Source organism: Schistocerca americana, chromosome 3, assembly GCF_021461395.2.
Source record: "Schistocerca americana isolate TAMUIC-IGC-003095 chromosome 3, iqSchAmer2.1, whole genome shotgun sequence".
In the NCBI taxonomy this organism is placed as follows: Eukaryota; Metazoa; Arthropoda; class Insecta; order Orthoptera; family Acrididae; genus Schistocerca; species Schistocerca americana.
In genome coordinates this window covers 425,079,381-425,100,684 of record NC_060121.1, presented here as the reverse complement: position 1 = coordinate 425,100,684, position 21,304 = coordinate 425,079,381, and positions in this window count along the sequence as shown.

The following is a 21,304-nucleotide window of genomic DNA, read 5'->3' as shown; positions in this document are numbered from 1 at the left end:
TTGTGTCCTTTTTTTTCTTAAAATTCGACGGAGTTTTTCAATTTTATTTCAAAGAATATCAACAAACAGTGTAAGGTGTGTGAAATTATAAAGATATATTCAGTTATTACATTTTTCAAATATTCATTACGTTTGTGCTTGGCATCATATTCTCCCAATTCATCTTCTTCGTTGAAATCTATCAATGCATCATCAATAATGATCTGTCTTTCGGCCAAGAGATCCTGTATTGCGATACATATCTCATCGCCAATTGCAACGAAATTGGCAGAGATCACGCTATGGCGTGTTGGTGTATTCGTTACGACATACAAATCGCGGTGTAGTTTTTCGGCGTATTTAATGGCATTTGTGATTTCGCCGGAATGGACAGTGTCTTGAAAGGAGGATATAGGATGAACATCAACAAAAGCAAAACGAGGATAATGGAATGTAGTCGAATTAAGTCGGGTGATGCTGAGGGAATTAGATTAGGAAATGAGACACTTAAAGTAGTAAAGGAGTTTCGCTATTTGGGGAGCAAAATAACTGATGATGGTCGAAGTAGAGAGGATATGAAATGTAGACTGGCAATGGCAAGGAAAGCGTTTCTGAAGAAGAAAAATTTGTTAACATCGAATATTGATTTAAGTGTCAGGCAGTCGTTTCTGAAAGTATTTGTCTGGAGTGTAGAAATGTATGGAAGTGAAATATGGACGATAAATAGTTTGGACAAGAAGAGAATAGAAGCTTTCGAAATGTGGTGCTACAGAAGAATGCTGAAGATTAGATGGGTAGATCACATAACTAATGAGGAGGTATTGAATAGAATTGGGGAGAAGAGGAGCTTATGGCACAACTTGACTAGGAGAAGGGATCGGTTGGTAGATGATGTTCTGAGGCATCAAGGGATCACCAATTTAGTTTTGGAGGGCAGCATGGAGGGTAAAAATCGTAGAGGGAGACCAGGAGATAAATACACTAAGCAGATTCAGAAGGATGTAGGCTGCAGTAGGTACTGGGAGATGAAGAGGCTTGAACAGGATAGAGTAGCATGGAGAGCTGCATCAAACCAGTCTCAGGACTGAAGACCACAACAATAACAACAACAACAACAACAACGATTTCGCCTTTTGATTCTTCGTTCAGCTCCTCTACTTGTGGATCTTCTTCCGGCTGCACTACTGCAAAAACACTTGGTTCTTCCATTTCACAGAATTTCTCTAACACACGGCACTAGAGGCACTTTGCGAGCAATTGATGCTGTAGTTAGATGCGAACGTAAAGGAATGCAACTCGCATCCTCATTGGCCTAGGAGCTGGGGTTCCCGTTACGGCTAACGGTATTTACGGGAGAAGGGACGATAATTGGCAGAGATAGATTTCAGGTAATACAAGAATCGACCGTTGTACGAACATTTGGAAGTCCAACTGCGAACCACAAACTGAATGAATATTTGAAAAAAACTAATAATTGAATATATCTTTATAATTTCGCACCCCTTACACTGTATGTTGATAGGCTACGATCACCACATTAACAGTATTGTGTCAGTGGCGTTCCATCAGGTTTATCACTTAGCATTTCCGAGCGTGTTATGAACATGTGAGTCACAGTGAAACTCAGTCCTTTACTGGTTTGAAGAGCCTCTGGAGCAAAATTGAGCACGAAAAGACGTGATGGTACCTATGTATTGGTATCTATGTTCCTTGTTGTACACCTTTTCTCGATGATAGGATGACTGAATCTCCGCGACGGACCATAAAGTAACATCTGTACCAACCTGAACACATTGTGGTAGTTGAGGTTAACAGGTACGCAGGGTGAGCCAAATGTGTACCGTTTCCCTTAAAACAGCACTGAACTGTGTTTGGTAGCTTCGCGGCCTCCCCACCACTTCCGGGGAAATGCAACCTGTCGAAATTTATGTATGCTGATCGGTCAAGCACTTTACTTCGGGAATGCCTAGTAACTCTCCTCAGCTTACTGGCGTAGTTTGGTATTAGATAACTGCTTGATTCATTTGACCATCTAGCGAGTTCCACCCTGTTTCTGTTAGAGAGGTTACTCAGCAGATTGTTTCACGGTCATATCTACTGCTTGAACTTATCTGAATCTTACGTGCAAGCCATGGCTTAGAATCGAAACCTTTGTCGGTGATGAGATGTATGTAGTCACATGTGTCTACAGATCAATGTATTTAGTCTCTCATGAGAATTTTTTTAATTACATTAAATGTGCATTTACTCACGAATCTCTCAGTGATATTTTTCACAATATTTGCGTAATTTTAACATGTTAAGCAGTGGCTTCGATCTTGGTCGTTTATCTGTAGTCATACCACGTGGCACCACAATTAGTCTAAATTGATTCTGAACTGATTAAATGAAGATTATCACCTTCGTTGACAGAATTTAGTTATATCCCGCTCCTTATCTTATGAGAGTTTTATGCGAGTTAATGTGTTCCTGTCCAATGTTGAACATAGCCGAGCAGATCAAATGTTGCCAATTGTCCTTTATCTTTCATATAGCAAATAATGGTGCGTTTTATACTGTAGCATGTGAGATTACAGGCATAATGAATACCAACATACATAAAGAATTTCTTGACATTTTTCACCTATAAGCTTAAATGTGTCTTTTTTTTATCGCCACAAAATCTGCTGCCACTCCAGTGAGTTTTGTAACAGCTCAGTACCGAAAGGATCTTAGTCCTGATTTCTGATAGCTCCTGTGAATTATTCTTTTCATCCTTGTTCTACACCAAAGCTGCATACGGGACACAAAAAATATCTGTAATAGCAATCTGATGTGATTGACCCTATTTTATTAACTGCATTGAGGGACTGTTTGATTAAGACTGAATCGTTACTCCTGTTAACAGCGTGTTCACGTGTTGAAGACATTTCTGTCTACCCATTATAAAGATTCATTGCAACCAGATATTTTTTATTTTTATGTTTTTTTTCTCCCTTCTCTGCATTTGACAGTGGAATTCCCATTTCACTCTTAAGATTACCACCCTTGTTTGTAATTTCACTGAACATTCTTTTGACTTTGCTTTATGCTGAGACAGTTCTTCCCACACTCATTTAATTTTCTATATCTTCACATTTTTCCTGCAGCCATTTCGCTTAAGTTTCCCTGGACTTAGCGTTTATTTCATTTCTAACTGACTTGTATTTCTATATTCCCGAAAGCAGTAACCAAAATTCGTTCTGCGTCAATTTTGATATCAAATTGATATGCAAAGTAATTAAATAGTGACAGCTGATTGATTTATGACCTTAACCAATTGTTCTGCATTTTTCATGTAACCGCTTTCCCTCCCCTTAACCTATTTCCCTGTTATTTGCTTTATGATCGACCAGGGATAATCCATCCCTCTGAGAAACCCCACTCCTCTCACTCCCCCCCCCCCTCCTTCTCCTCCTCCACTCCTCTGAGAAATCCTCAATCCCCCCTCCCCCTCCCTGATACAAGCACGGTTTTGATACCAAATTGACTAATTCATTAAACTGATCAATTAATCCCCCTCTCCCCTTCCTCGGAAATCCCCAGACCTCCTCTCCCTTCCCCACTACCTCTCGGCCGGAGTGGCCGAGCGGTTCTAGGCGCTACAGTCTGGAACCGCGCGACTGCGACGGTCGCAGGTTCGAATCCTGCCTCAGGCATGGATGTGTGTGATGTCCTTAGGTTAGTTAGGTTTAAGTAGTTCTAAGTTCTAGGGGACTGATGACCTCAGCAGTTAAGTCCCATAGTGCTCAGAGCCATTTGAACCATTTTGAACCACTACCTCTCCCTTCCACCACCAGGAAATTGGTGGGCAAAGGACTCAGTCTGTGCTGGAGAGGAAGGATCTCATGATACGAAATTGAAGTCAATGTCAATTACATAGCAGAGGATATAATGTTCATTTATAAAATGTAATTTTGATGGGTTGTATCTCCTTATTTGGGAGGAGAAAACATCCAGCAACTACATGTCCTTATTATGTAGTTACACTGTTGCAGATAGGAGGTATTTAATATGCCAGGAAGTCTCATGTAAAGGCTTGTTTAGGAACAATAAGTCCTTATAGAGTGTATTAATTAAGAATATGTTCGTCTCTTGTGAAGAACATATGTCAAAGAAAGAACTGTAAATGCATGAGGTAGTTAGCCGGCCGGAGTGGCCGTGCGGTTCTAGGCGCTACAGTCTGGAACCGCGCGACCGCGACGGTCGCAGGTTCGAATCCTGCCTCAGGCATGGATGTGTGTGATGTCCTTAGGTTAGTTAGGTTTAATTAGTTCTAAGTTCTAGGCGACTGATGACCTCAGTTAAGTCGCATAGTGCTCAGAGCCATTTGAACCATGAGATAGTTAATCATGCTTAATCATAAGGGTAATACACAAAGTAACACATCTAACGGTGGAGAAAACTGTATACCACGCGTATTTCATAACAGTTATAAGATATGAAATAATTTTTTGGGGTGCTGAAAAGACAAACCTCGTTCGAATCTTTTTTTAAAAAAAAAAATCTGAGCAATGACAGGAACCAATAGTAGACATTCATGTAGACCACTATTCGAAAGCCTGGACTTCATGACAATCCCTCCCATCTTCATATATGAAATACTTCTCTTTGAACAGAAAAACTCGCATCTGTTTGAAGGAAATACATTCATACATACCTATGAAACTAGACATAAATTGAAATACATGCTACCTTGTCACCGACTCACATTATATGAAAATACTCCATATTACATGGCTCTGAAGACCAGAAATAAGATAAGGTCAATATATGGGGAATCCACATTGGAGACCATTGGCACATACTTAAAAAGCGAATGTTATTATAGTCTAGAAGAGTTTCTAAATGAATAAAAAGCAAATTTTATAGTTTAGAAGAATTTATAAATAGGAATAGAAAGTAAGGATACAAGTACGAATGGTATACTTTCGAAGCCATATAGATACAAAGTATACACGTTCACTGTCATTCATGTTTATATATACAATTATAGTATGGATGGCAGTTTGTATTCCGTTCAGTACATCCATACTTCATATAGATGTGTGAAGTCTATGGTAATGATTCGATGAGTTACAAAAGATTTAAAATATAATGTTGTATTTTCATTATAATAACCAATGTATGTATTACGTATTTCCTGTAGTATATAAAATACTGTAACAACTTAGGTTGAAGACTGACGAGTCACTAATGTTCTCAATCAAATGATTGTACAAAAACATGTTATGCGACAAACTATCTTATCTTATCTTATCTTATCTAACTAACGACTATTGTAAAACTTTTCGGTTTGGAATAAATGGGATTTGCAAGCTAGCTACGTTCCTTATAAAGATTTTGTCTTACCTTTATCAATTGCGAAACAAAACATTAAATAATGCCAGGATCTAGCAGTTATAGTGTCAAAATTACGTGGTTAAGTTAAACGTTGCAGTTTCTGTTGGTAGCGCCGAGCTGCGATTACGCCAGCATATCCCCTCACACGACTCCACCCACCGCAATGACCAATATTGTCACTTAGATTTTTGTTCATCAGTTTTACCAACTGCTTTTGAAGAACGTTGATGCGAAGAAATAGCACACTAGTTGCGTTAAAAATTGTTTTTTAACGCAGCTGGTCTGCTGTTTCTTCTCATCGGATATCTTGTTATTACATTCATACCGCCACCCCCAATACAATAGGACTTCTTCTTGTGCCATCTATACTGCTTCACACAGTCAAAGAGGAAGACCGGAAGTGGTGAAAGCTCAAAAAGTAGTACGACTCCTTCAAACATCCTGAAAGTAAAATCATGTTCTGTTACAATCTCAAAAGAACAACTTGAAATATTGATCGAAAATTGTGAAAAAAATGTAAACAAACCGAAAAAAGTTTCGCTTCATCTCGGTTCCGGGATCTGTACAGAAAATTGTAATAGAGATCAATATAACCACCATTTTACCCTTTTTATTGATCAAACCACACATTGCATGATGTACCACCATACAGTGAGACCTTCAGAAATGGTTGTCCAGATTGCTGCAACAACCTGTACCTCTAATATCCAGTAGCACGTCCTCTTGCATTGATTCGTCATGGCATACTATCCACAAGTTCATCGAGGCACTGTTGGTCCAGATTGTCTCACTCCTCAATGGCGATTCCGCGTAGATCCCTCAGAGTGGTTGGTGGGTCACGTCGTCCATAAACAGCCCAATTCAATCTATCCCAGGCGTGTTCGAGGGGGTTCATGTCTTGAGAATATGCTGGCCACTAGTCGAGCGATGCCGTTATCATGAAGGAAGTCATTCACAAGATGTGCACGATGGGGACGCGAATTGCCGTCCATGAAGGCGAATTCCTCGTCAATATACTGCCGATATGGTTTTGCTGTCGGTCGGAGGATGGCATTCACGTATCGTACAGCCGTTACGGCGCCTTCCATCACCACCAGCGGCGTACATCGGCCCCACATAATGCCACCCCAAAACAGCAGGTAACCTCCACCTAGCTGCACCCGCTGGACAGTGTGTCTAAGGTTTTCAGCCTGACCGGGTTGGCTCCAGACACGTCTCCGAAGATAGTCTGGTTGAAGGCATATGCGACACTCATCGGTGAAGAGAATGAGATGCCAATCCTGAGCACTCCAGTCAGCATGTTGATGGGCCCATCTATAGCGCGCTGCACGGTGTCGTGGTTGCAAAGATGGACCTCGCCATGGACGCCGGGAGTTAAGTTACGCATCATGGAGCCTATTGCGCACAGATTGGTAGTAAGACGACATTCTGTGGCTGCACGAAAAGCATTATTCAACATGGTGGATATGCTGTTAGCTTTCCTCCGAACCATAATCCGTAGGTAGCGGTCATTCGCTGCAGTAGTAGCCCTAGGGCGGCCTGAGCGAGGCATGTCATCGACAGCTCCTGTCTCTCTGTATCTCCTTCATGTTCGAACAACATCGCTTTTCTTCACTCCGAGACGCCTGGACATTTCCCTTGTTGAGAGCCCTTCCTGGCACAAAGTAACAATGCGGACGCGTTCGAACCGCCGTATTGACCGTCTTGCCCTAGTTGAACTACAGACAACACGAGCCGTGTACCTTCTTCCTGGTCGAATGACTGAAACTGATCGGCTGTCGGACCCCCTCTGTCTAATAGGCACTGCTCATGCATTGTTGTTTACATCTTTGGACGAGTCTAGTGACATCTTGAACGTCAAAGGGACTGTGTCTGTGATACAATATACATAGTCAACGTCTGTCTTCAGGAGTCCTGGTGATGCAAAACCTTTTTTGATATGTGTATTTCGGTGTGTCCGTCAATCGACCTGACTGTAATTCGTTAATAACGTTTCCAATGATATTAGCAACTCTGTCGCTATATGTTGACCGGTTCGGTCTTTCAATTTCCTTAACAGCTCATTATTCTTCACAGTGGCTAATAAGATTATCCTGCTAAGGCTTTAAATTTACGAGAATTTTGGAAACAGTTCCACTTATACTGATTTCGTCCATATCACCGCCTCCTCTTCCTTTCCGAAGAAATACCTGGGCGTCGTCTGTTACTGAGACAACCAGCGATATTAGCACATGGAAGTAATCAGTCATGAGTGCAATTCTGTAACTCATATTTCCGAGATAATGTCACGTCAGTGTAAAAAATTATGGCACTTTCTCACTTTTGAAAACTGTAGATCACTTAAAGAGCATGAAATATCTTTCAAAATTGATTGTGGGTGATAATACTGCCTCCGATTCCGAAAGTCACTTCACTGAAAATCATCACTTTCGAAGATAGTCCACTTCCCTTTTTCTGAGGCTCACTCAATTAATGATTCGTTTTCTGCCCAATGACATTACCTGGGTAAGATTTAACACAACGAACATCTGGCACAAACAATCTTGCAACAAATAACTTCTCGATAATGGTTTTAAATGTCCGTTAATAACATCTTCTGTTCAGTTTTTACTCGTTCGTCATAATACATTTATATCGTCAATGTAATAACAGAAACTCTGGTTGGTCACACGTAGTGAGTGCTACTTAATGCTGTGAAGATTACCAGGCAACAACTGACACTTGGATTAAAATTATGCAACACTTTTTCTTTCTACAACACAATTTTTTCGTTAATAATAATCAACGGCCGCTGGCCGAACGACGAAGTCTCCCAGTTTAGCATGGCCGCCGGCTTAGTGCGTATGGTGACCAGCTTTCAACGACGCCTTACCTTGTTGCATGAAGTCCGTCACCGCTGCTCCAGCGTCAACAAAACCATGTAACAGAAGGAAACAACAGCGCACAGTGCACACTATTTCTAATGTGAAACTATACATATTACAAATATACTCATTTTTGATATTATGTCCTGATACAGATTAGTTACGTTTCCTGTGATATGGATATTACATACATTGCACATCAAGAGGTCTTACCACAAACAATGCATCGAACCGCGTCGCTGAAAGGAGATAGTGCTGGCCAAGGATGTAGTTTATTCACTCATGAATATCAGCATAGCCTGAACACGATTTTGAGGAGTAATTTTCCCTATACGGCTTATTAAAATAGACGTTTCCTTCAAATACATTAACTGTAATTCGATATCTTGAAAAACTTATTGATTTTGAACGATAATCGCTAATTAATTCAAAGTTAGTGATAGTTCATAAAGAATCTAGTCCTTAATTTTTCGTCAATAAACGGAAACCTACATTCTAGCTTGGCCGTGCTTGTCTTGAAGGCGATTCTTGTGTAGAGCTGTCAAACTGCAGCCACAGATGAAAACATCGAGACGGTGTGCAAAATGGCATATTACGATTGGTAATTAAAGGTGTAAGAAATACGTGATGCCGTGATCATTTCAAACAATCAAAGTTTTTTTTTTTACATTTTGTATGAAGCATTGATCACGAAAAAGCTTTTTGCAAGACGGCTGTAGCAATTGTTAAATAGCGACCAAACCCAAAGGCGTAAACTTATATCTCAGCAATGTTAAGGTCGTTTCAAAATGTATCCAACTGATTTTGTGCAATGATTTGTTACTATGAATGAGATGAAGGCCCACCATTTCACGCGAGAAACAAAACAACAAACGAAACCTTAGATGGAAAGCGATTTCCTGCGCCAAAACAAGCGAAGTCAATTTCATGTACTGTGTACGTTCCGCCCAGTAGTTTTTTGGTAAGCAGTACGAATCATTTTCATTGTGTTTCAGGACCTCGTGTGTATTAGTGAATAACAGGTAATTCTTGTGGGCCAACCGAATGGAACAACGGAAGCTTGGAGTGCAAAACCAAAAGCGCTTATTTCTTCTGGACATTGCATTTCCCTAAACGTTTTGACTCTCATGAAGAGATTGAGGCTGCTGTGGATAAGTATCCTCCAGGCTTCCCAGAATCGCCTATCATTGATGGTACTGAATCAGTGTACTGAGGTGAAGTTGACTTTTTCGAAAAATGAATGTATTTGTTACCAAAAAAGTTCAATCTTTTACTGTGCCTGAGAGATTTTCACCTTGTTGCGTGTGGCTCCTCGACAGGAAATGAATGCCCCTCTTAAAGAAACGTTAACCGTCCCTCACGGTGAAAGCTTTGGAATAATTGTTCTACCTCCTGCGTAATGACTTCTCTTTTACCGTTACGAGCGTCAGCTCGCCTCTTTTAGGACGCCACAGTAGTTCTCGCCCTCGCGCCTGCTGGACGTTGACCTCTGGCACACGCTTATCTCCTCCGGCGAGGAGACCACCAGAGAGTGGTATTTGTTGGTGTGTCATTCTCAGTCCACCGCTCTTCCAGAGACTACATTTCGTCGGCTGCCAAGAGGAAACTCATAGGTACCTCTGACAGCGACGGGAAAGTCTCGCGTGGCGTTAGGGGAACTTCGTCATTCAGAGGCAACTAAATCGTTTTACGATGCGTGGTTATTTTGTACACTTCCATGAGCACTACGTTCCGAAACTTCTTAGAAATGTATTGGCTTGCAAACGATCCAAGCGAGGCATATGTCACGCTTTTCAACGTTCGTGTGAATAATGCGACTGGTTCAACATCTGAGCTCAAATAATGAATGTCCACTATTTTTACGAAGATCAGTTGCTAAATAGGTTAAACTCGAATAAACAAGCGAACTGTTTAATAAGTAAATCCTTTCTTAACATAACGTACCTGTGCACTGTTTTTCATTAACAGAAATCCGTAAGTACAGTACCATTTGAGATGCAGGCGAAGAAATCTCTTATTACGGAAGCACCATCAACTAAATGTCCACACGAAAACTGGAATTTTATGAGCTTAGAATAAGTGAAGTTTGCGTCCTAGAGAAATGTAGCTCCAAGGAAAATGTTCAGAAAATTTCTATTAGAAAATTCACGGAGTCTTATTTGCCTCATCACCAAAATATCAACAAGCGTTAGTAAAACAGCAGTGACACACTTATAGCAAGACGTGGCAGTCATGTCCGTTGAGTTACCCTGCGAAATTTTCCGATGGTTTTACGGTAGCATATATATATATATATATACATACTGCCGGAAAAAATGCAATAGTCTCAATGACAAGGTCATTTTATTGACGAGGAATATACGATAACAACTTCATACCAAATGGAGCACGCATGTCACAGTACAGGGTGCCCAAACAGTCACACTAATACACAGTGTATCAAATGTGTGTACGTTTCAAAGTTTTTGTAGAAACAACTACAAATACGTCAGGCAGTTTCGATTTAAACCCTCCCCGTTGCCACTTACTTGGCAGAACCCAAGCAGAAACGTCGATCATTCATACTTCATAATGATAAACAGCCCTATTCGAAGGAAAAAGGAAACTACTATACTAACTCCGACAGAGTTGAATAAAAGTATACCTGACCTGTCTTCACTTGGAGAAGCCTGAATACTTTTCTTTAAAATAAACCATCTGCTCTCGGACAAATGTGCCAACAAATACTACCAGAAATTGTAATTAGACGTAATACACTTTAAATAAACTAAAAATTTGTTTAGAATGACCTGGCAACATGTATCTCACAAAATAAATACTTTTCTTAACGAAAAGTTGTTTTACACTTCGCTTAAGAACAGGCTGACAATAATTGAACTACATTTAAAAAAACGTAAATCAGTTACAAACTACGGCGTACACACACTTTACTCAACATGTAAACGTCACTATAGATATTCGAATTTACGTTATATTTTCGTTACGCCTGCCATCATTGGCGATGATGTGGCGCAGACGAATAGCGAAATTCTGCATGACCCTCTGAAGTGTCGGAAAATCGATGCTGTCGATGGCCTCTTGAATGGCTGTTTTCAGCTCAGCAGTGGTTTTCGGGTTATTTCTGCATACCTTGTCTTTAATATAGCCCCACAAAAACAGTCGCAAGTGTTCAGATCCGGAGAACATGGCGGCCAATCGAGGCCCACACTAGTGGCCTCTGGGTACCCAGAGCCAGAATGCGGCCCCAAAGTACTCCTCCCGGACACCAGATACCCTCCTGCTTCAGTGGAGTCGAGCTCCGTCTTGCATGAACCACATCTCATCGAAATCATCTTCCAAAACCTTCACGTAGCGTTCGGTTGTCACTGTGCCATCACAGATTATCCCGTGACTGGACACTGCAAAAAAATGGTTCAAATGGCTCTGAGCACTATGGGACTCAACTGCTGAGGTCATTAGTCCCCTAGAACTTAGAACTAGTTAAACCTAACTAACCTAAGGACATCACAAACATCCATGCCCGAGGCAGGATTCGAACCTGCGACCGTAGCGGTCTTGTGGTTCCAGACTGCAGCGTCTTTAACCGCACGGCCACTTCGGCCGGCACTGGACACTGCACACCACACGGTCACCCACTGAGGGAGATGAGACTACTCGATCCCGAAATGAGAATACTCAGTCCCCCAAATGCGCCAATTTTGCTTACTGACGAACCCATCCAAATGAAAGTGGACTTCGCCGCTAAACCATGAATCCTTGCGCACACAAATTCCAATCATGCCCCGCGGTCAACCATGCAGTTTGAACGTCCTAACGCAAACTGTTCAGAAGTTATGACGATGTTATTTCATATAGTCCAATAATTTTCACCTTGTATGTGCTCAAATTAACATCGACTGCAAAGACACCTTTGCAGTTGCCGTTGGAGACATTGATGAACAGACAAAAATACATTGGATGATATGTCGTTGCGCCCCTCACGCCGGAGGTTCGAGTCCTCCCTCGGGCGTGGGTGTGTGTGTTGTTCTTAGCATAAAGTTAGTTTATGTAGTGTGTAAGTCTAGAGACCGATGACCTCAGGAGTTTGGTCCCTTAGGAATTCACACACATTTGAACAGATGCCGTTGCATTCTGTGGCGATTCGACAGCGCATATCGCCTGGTGTAGTTGGGGCTTCACATAGAAAGAAATCAAGAGGAGTCGAATCAAAAGACCTTGCCGGCCATTCTACTGCAACATTTCGTCCTTCAAATGGTTCAAATGGCTCTGAGCACTATGGGACTTAACATCTATGGTCATCAGTCCCCTAGAACTTAGAACTACTTAAACCTAACTAACCTAAGGACAGCACACAACACCCAGCCATCTCGAGGCAGAGAAAATCCCTGACCCCGCCGGGAATCGAACCCGGGAACCCGGGCGTGGGAAGCGAGAACGCTACCGCACGACCACGAGATGCGGGCTCATTTCGTTCTATCTACCGGTCACCCCCGCGTTGAAACCACATACACCGTCGCTTATCCAGTAGCACAACTTCTAGAAAAACGAATAGCATGTTCTCAAGCAAGTGTGCATATGTATTTCCATTTAACATGCCTGGGACGAAGTAAGATCCCACAATGTAATATCCTACGATGCCACATCACAGGTTCACGCTGCACTGTCGTTGCTGTGCCTGACGAACAAAGTCTGCATTTTCAGCAGCCTAGTAGTGTAAGTTGCTAAATTTACATTACAGTGGCTCGTAAATGTCTCTTCATCGCAAAGAGTACACATAGTGACAAACTGCCTGTTGGCTTCTGTCCCGGGTTCTTCGGCTGACGTTTATTTCATGATTTTTCTGACGTTTCGCCAGAACGAGTGGCTGGCATTTTCAAAGTTTCACCCTCCACTGCTGGTAATGGACTGGAGTCGAGCTCGCGGCCGCAGATTACATGTACCTGGCGCGCCAGGTAAGGTAGTGTAGCTCAAAATGACCACCATCTACAGCAATACTTCGTCGACAACTTAGGACACAGTGACATACCTATTGTTTCGAATGGAACTAGATCACAGGCTTGCTCAGTTAGCCGTATGTGAACACACACCCGCGGTATAGGCGTTGCGTGTTTGATTAACAGCCGGCACGGTAGCTCAGCGTGTTCGGTCAGAGAGCCGGTTGACCTCTGTAACAAAAAAAACTAAGTGGAAGGATCAACAAACAAACTCGAACGGATGTCATGTGACGACCAAACACAACGATAAAAAAAGAAAATCGAACCCCGCCACCCGCCACCGCTTAAATTTAGAATAAAAACCATCAGCAGTAGCGGCCGAAAGACTTCAAGGGCTCTTCCAACGGCCTAGTCAAAGAGATCGGCGGAGCGGACATAGATTTGGGGCATTCTCGTGCCCTTAGTGTGAGAAACTGTACCTAAAAGCTGAATAACCAGCAATGGTCAATGGCATGAGCATGCAGAAGGCAATGGAAACCACCACATTAAAGACACATAATATCTGGTCTGTAATTGAAAAAGTGTCATGATGATCTCACCATTGGCAAAAGATTCCGGACTAGTCTCCCATTCGCATCTCAGTGAGGGGACTGCCAAGGGGGAGGTGATCGTGAGAAAAAAGTTGAATAACCAACGAAAGGATAACGTTCCAGGAGTCTGGGCGTGGAATGTCAAAAGTTTTAATGTGGTAGGAAAGCTAGAAAATCAGAAAAGGAAAACACTAATGTTCAATCTGGATTTGAATGGCGTCAGTGAAGTGAAATGGAAAGAAGGCAAGAATTTCTGCTCAGATAAGTACAGGATAATATCAGCAGCACCAGAAAATGGTATAACGAGTGCAGGATTCGCTATGAATAGGACGGTAGGGCAGAGGGTGTGTTACGGTCAACAGTGCAGTAACAACCCCGACAGCAATCCAACATCGACAACGATACTGCAGGTATACATGCCGACGTCGCAAGCGGCAGGTGAAGAGATATAGAAAGTATTAGACGATATTAAACAGATTTTTTAGTTCGTAAAGGAAAATGAAAATCTAAGAGTCATGGGGGATTGGAATGCGGTTGGAGGGGATGGAGCAGAAGAAAGAGTTACTTGACAGTATGGGCTTGGTACTACGAATGTGAGAGGAGAAAGACTAATTGCGTTCTGCAATAAATTTCAGCTAGTAACAGCGAATACTCTGTTCAAGAATCACAAGTAAAGGAGGTGTACTTGGATAAAGCCAGAAGACAGGGGAAGATTTCATTTAGATTACATCATGGATAGGCTGAGATTCTGAAATCAAATAGTGGATTGCAATGAGTATCCAGGAGCAGGTATGGGCTCAGTTTAGTAGTGATGAAGATTAGGCTGAAGTTTAAGAGGAAAAATCAGTGCACAAACAAGTGGGATACGGGAATACTATCGAATGAAAGAGAGACGATTGAAGTCCTCTAAGGGTATAGATACTGCGATAAGGAATAGCTCAATAGGCAGTTCAGTTGAGCAGGAGTGGACATCTCTAAAAAGTGCTATCACAGAAGTTAAAAAGAAAAGCGTAGGTACAGGAAAGGTAACTGCGAAGAAACTAAGGGTAATAGAAGAAATACTTCAGTTGATCGATGAGGGTTGAAGTACAAAAATGTTCAGATAAATTCAGGAATAAAGAAACAGGAATGAAATGAACTGGAAGTGCACGGAAGCTAAAGCGAAATGGCTGCAGGAAAAAAGTGAATAAATCGAAAAAATAATGACTGTCGATAGACTGACTTAGCGTTTATAAAAGTCAAAACAACCTTCCCTGAAATTGAAAGAAGCGGTGGTAACATTAAGAGTGCAATAAGAATTCCATCGTTCAATGCAGAGGAAGGAGCAGAGAGTTGGAAAGAGTACATTGAAGACCTCTATGAGGGGAAGACTTGTCTGATGACGCGACGGAAGAAGAAACAGGAGTCGATGTGGAACAGAAACGGTATCTAGTGCTAGAATCAGAATTGAAAAGAGCTTTGGAAGACTAAGATCAAACAGGGCAGAAGGGATAGACAACATTCTATCACAATTTCTAAAGTGACTAGAGGAAGTGGCAAGAAAACGACGGTTCACGGAGGTTTGTATAATGTATGAGTCAGGCGATATACATCTGACTTTTGGAAAAAATGTTGTCCACTTAGTACCGAAGATTTCAAGAGCCGATAATTGCGAGAATTATAGCACAATCAGCCTAACAGCTCATGATCAAAGTTTCTCACAAGAATAATATATAGAAGAATGGAAAAGAAACTGAGGCCGTTTTAGATGACAATCAGTTTCACTTTAGGGTAGGTACAGGCACCAGAGAGGCGTTTCTGACGTTGCGGTTGACAGTGGAAGCAAGACTAAAAAAACTAAACAAGTTCATAACGGGTGTGTGGGATGTGAGGATGAATTTGAATTTTGTGCCGTATTGTCATATGACGGTTGCATCCGTGGTTTTTTTCATGTTTGTTATTGCGATTCTTCCCATTAGTATAGCGTGATAGCTTTTGTGTGGTAGCATTGTTGTTTGATGTTTATTTTCGTCATTGAGCAGTTGAGAACTGAGCAACGTATCTAAGCGATAAAAAGCTACTACGAAACTACTGAAAATTCCACGGTAACCGTTCGTGAATTGTGTGTGGCACTCGGATGTAATGCTGCTCCAACCGAATCACCAGTAGGGGAGTTGATCCGGAAGTTTCAGACCACTGGTCCTGTTTCAGACATTAAGAAAGCAGGACGACCGCGTTCTGTTCGAACACAAGAAAAAATTACCATCGTGCGTGAAAATGTGACCGTAAGTCCCAGAAAATAGGTTCGTCGACTAGCTCAACAACTGAATTTATCACCAAGTTCACTGCGTGCAATCCTTTCAAAAGATCTGAAAATGCATGCGTTCAAGATTCAGCTTACACAAGAATCGATTTGCTGAATAGGTCTTGGTCCAACAAGCGGAGACGAGTAATTCTCTGAGCTGTACCGCACTTCCAGTTCAGTGGGTACGTCAAGAAGCAGAACTTCAGAATTTGGGGTAACGAAAATCCGCAAGTGGCTATGGGGGATGAGATGCATCCACAACGAGCGACTGTGTCATGTGGATTCTGGGCAGGGAGAGTGGTCGGCCCGCACTTTTTTGAAAATGACGAGGCAGCTGCCGTCACTGTGAATCGCGAACGTTGCCTAAACGTGCTTTCTGATTGGTTTTTCCCTCTTATTGATGAAAATGACGATTTTTGGTTTCAACAAGATGGTGCGACATGTCACATATTTCGTGAAACGATTGCCCTGCTGGATGAAAAGTTTCCTCAAAAAATTATCTTTTTGCGCGATAACCTGCCAGATCATGCGATCTTACGCCTTGTGACTTCTTTTTGTGGACTTTTGTGAAATCAAAAGTGTACGTGAACAGACAAAAAAAAAATACACCAATTGAAGGATGAAGTTAAAGGGATTATTAACGGCACCCCACCAGATGTGAGTGCGTCATCGAGAACTTCATTGAAAGCATTGCTCGATGTCGCGCGGCCTTGGGTGGTCATATAGAGGATATAATTTTTCTTTCACAAGTGGGAGACGTTACTTCCTGTGTTTCTAAAAAAAAATACATTTTCAACAAATTTTTGCATGTTCTATAGCACTTTAATATTCGTCCCTACTTCCCGGACACCCTCTAGAATTTGTCGACCTGGAAAAAAATGTTCAACAATATCAAATGACACATGATATTCGAAATAGATTGTACAAGACACTCGAAAAGAAAGGCGGTACACTGTAGGGAAAGACGAGTGATATACAACACGAGGGAACAATAAGAGAGGAAGACTAAGAAGGGCCGGCCGGAGTGGCCGAGCGGTTAAAGGCGCTACAGTCTGGAACCGCACGACCGCTACGGTCGCAGGTTCGAATCCTCCCTCGGGCATGGATGTGTGTGATGTCCTTAGGTTAGTTAGGTTTAAGTAGTTCTAAGTTCTAGGGGACTTATGACCACAGCAGTTGAGTCCCATAGTGCTCAGAGCCATTTGAACCATTTTTGACTAAGAAGGAAGCGCTCGGATTAAGAAAGGTGTACGACAAGTGAGCCATGGTGGTTTTAATTCTGGCGGTATGGCACTCCGCTGACGCCGCTGTCTACGTGAGTTGCCGATATTGATCTGATGTCAGGAGTGTGTTGGTGGTTTGGCAGGTCGTGGGACATGCAGTTGGCTGGAGAGCACGTGGTTGGCAAGTTGTTGCTTCTTGGGGCCTCCGCTTGTCCGGTACGGATCTCGAGAAGCCTCAAGTGGTTAAATGGATCGGAGGCAAGCGTGGCCGGCTCGCTGAAGAATTGATAGCGGCGACTTGAGGCAAGAGCAGCCGATGTCGAGCGCAACCTGGTCGGCACGTTCCCGACCTGCTCTACAAGCTTAAATTTTACGGCACCTCGAAGACCTCCTATACGGATTGGAGACAAAAACACCGGTCTTGAGCCGCATTGATCTTAATAATCACGAGAGTTTGTAAGTAGGTTGTTTAGGTTTTTATGTTGGTAACGCCACGTAGCCCTCTCTATGAAAATCACTGGCTCTGATATGTGCAGTCTGTGGCTGATTTGCATTGTTGAAACATTGTTATTGTAGTATTGGGCAGTTGGATGTGAACAGCGCGTAGCGTTGGCAGTTGGAGGTGAGCCGCCAGCAGTGGTGGATGTGGGGAGAGAGATGGCGGAGTTTTGAGAGCGGATGATCTGGACGTGTGTCCATCAGAGACAGTAAATTTGTAAAACTGGATATTGAACACTATTAAGGTAAATACATTGTTTGTTCTCTATCAAAATCTTTCATTTGCTAACTATGACTATCAGTAGTTAGTTCCTTCAGTAGTTAAAATCTTTTATTTAGCTGGCAGTAGTGGCGCTCGCTGTATTGCAGTAGTTCGAGTAACGAAGATTTTTGTGAGGTAAGCGATTCATGAAAGGTATAGGTTATTGTTAGTCAGGGCCATTCTTTTGTAGAGATTATTGAAAGTCAGATTGCGTTGCGCTAAAAATTTGTGTGTCAGTTTAGTGTTGATCAGTATAGGTAAAGAGCGAAATGTCCGAGTACCTTCAGTTCTGCTCTGCTGTTTGAAAATCAATTAATGTAAGAGGTTTATCAGCACAGCAATTCACTAATTTTTCAAAGGGGATGTTTCAAGTTTGAAGCTCTTGAGTGATGGGCAAGGGACTCGCAGGCTAGGGCGACAACCCTGGGTTTAGAAAGCGAAGCTGTAGGCTCGGGGTAGGAAATTTCAAGTAATAATCAACTCAGTGATGATAAGTGGTTCGAGGCCTGATGTCTAGGTAGTTTTCCCTCTATCAGTTGGCTAAGTTACTCAATACGATGACGCGTCTCCTGACTGGTATTTCAGAATCGTCTGTTGGCAGTTTAAATTAAGTGCAGCAAATCTTGTGGCTGCTTGTGCCATCTGAATCTCACGCAGATACCTTACGCATACCGCACCACGTGATCCTGTCCTTGGTTTACCCTTTAGCTAAAGAGGCATTGGGTTCTTTGGTTTGAGAAACCTTGAAAAGTCATAGGCAGTTTGTTGTTGGCGCGTATGCACAGTGAGCTTGAGCGGAAGTATTATTAACAGGTTCAAGCATCTTTGGAGACGTTGAGCCAATACATGGAGCGAATGTGCACGGCCGTGCTAGCTCTTGTATGTCCATTATAAAGTCGGATAGCATTTCCAACGTGTTAGAGGGCATGCGTCCCGAGGGTCGATTACGTTTGGTCTTTGCTTGCCATCCCACCAACTCCGATGAATTGCTAGAACTAGTGCGTTCTATTGAGGTCCCCACTTTTGCTGATGAGCAGAGTAGGGTAGGTGTGGGTTCAGCACCGGTGCCTTCATTTTCCAGGGGGTGACAACCTCCGTCTCAAGTTTGATTGACTCGCAAACAGGCGTTGTTTTCCCCTTGTGGCGCGCACGAATCGTCTTCTACGCGAGTGTTCGCCTGTGCGAGCCCTGAGGCCTAACAGCTGACGCCGTGGTGGTGGAGCTGGGGGAGGGGGGGGGGGGGGGCAGGAGTTCGTACGTGTCGGAGGAGGTCAACCCCTTGGTGTCCACGTACTCAAGCTGTGACAAGATTGTCCCTCCCTTACGTTTGTGCCCGTGTCAGACAGAAACCTCCGTGCGCATTATTGGAGTCCAGTAGTTCTACATCGTAACTTAAATATAATTGGTGTTTGGAGTTCGGCCATTTGTGTAAATTATCTCCTGTGCACCCCTGCCCTCAGAGATGGTGGTGGCCAATGGGTAAGATTTGCCTCTGGTTGGGGAGGTGCGCAGTAGCTTGTCCATTTGCAGTCTCTCCTGGCCGGTTACTTTTCTGCTTGTAAAGAACCTAGCAGTTAATTTGTTGCTTGGCTGCGATTTTGTTCAAAGAACCAGACTGATCCTTGATTCTGTTTGTCGTGGCTTCATCTTTAAATTCTCGCCAGGCAAGAAGATAGCTCTCTGATCTTGTCGCCGTCCGAGCGTGACTAATTCTATACGTTGCGAGACTGGGGAATTTGACGTGGCTCATCTTCAATTGTAGCAAGCTACGCATGTTTGGGTTTGTTGTGGGAGTTTCCTGATGTTTTATCGAATAGGCTAGGAGTGACTAGTGTGATCCAGTACGGTACACGACTGATTGATGACATTCCTGTTCGACAGTCTTCTTGTCGACATTCGCTCCATAAAATGAAAATCTTGAGGCATAAGTTGGCTAGTATGTTGCAGCAGGTGACCAGGCCTTCTACTTCTCCTTACGCCGCGCCCATTTTTCTTGTTGCCAAGGCATAAGGTCAGGACTAGAGTCTGTTCGTGGATTATAGGCTGCTAAATAAAAAGGTTATTTTAGAGTCAATCCCCTTGTCCGATCTTCACAACTGTTTTACGTGGTTCCCTGAGGCCAAGTGGTTCATTGTGCTTGACTTGAATCAAGCCTGTTTTCAAATCTCTCTCACCTAGAAATCTAAGCACATCAAGGCCTTTTGCGCTGACTGGAATCTGTACGAGTTCAATAAGGTGCCGTTTGGGTTGGCCACCGGAGCCACTGTTCTCTCTGGTTTGCTCGATCACATCTTAGGGGTTTGAAGTTCATCTTTGTATTTAACTACCTGGATGACCTGGTCACTTATAGTGGTTCATTTGAGCAACACCTTTTCCATCTTCGACAGGTGTTGTAAAAGCTCAGCCAGGCTGGGCTAACCGACAAGCCCTCTAAGATGGCTCTTTCCGGGCGTGAGATTTCATTTTTGAGTCATCTGGTTTCCGAGGAAGGCGTTAGTATCGACCTACAGCGAACGAAGGACTTCAAGAGGTTCCCTCAACCTAGAACTAGGAAAGAACTGTTTCCGTAGGTTCATTCCAAATTTTGCTAAGTTCGCTGCCTCTCTTCATAATCTGCGCAGGAAGGGAGAAAATTTTGAATGGGATGAAAGCCAACAATGTGCCTTTGAAGCAATTAAGACCGCCATCACGATCCCCGGTGTTGGTTGTGCCCGACTTTGGCAAGAGATTTATTGTACAGACCGACGCATCCAACACAGGTATTGCTGCGGCATTCGTCCATGAGGACCAGGGTCAAAGACGCCCTTTAGGCTTTGCGCCAAGGCTGATGGCCGGCCCCGCGATGATTTATTGTGTGCATGACTGTGAGGCACCGGCCGTTCTGTTCGTCCTAGAGAAATTCCAACTCTATCTGGAACATAGGGAGTTCGATTTAGAGACCGATGATCGGGCGTTAAGTTGGGCCCTGGCCAGATCCCAGAAAGACTGGTAAAATCGCGAGGTAGACGGTCTGGATTTCGGCGTTTCATTTTAAGGTGCGCCACATTAAAGACTCCTAAAACATTTTAAGGTGCGCCACATTAAAGACTCCTTGCCGATGTGCTCTGCCGCACGTTTGAGCAGGAAGATACCACTGAGAGAGATTGAGCCCATGGTTCCGATGATGTTGATTGTACTGTTCTGAGTGAGATTATTTGCTGACATTAAAATTAAGCAGGATCAGGATCCGTTGTCGGTACCGTTTAGTAGGCAATTGTTGTCCGGATAGGAGGTGCCGATGTTTTCACTGAAGAATGATATTCTGAATAA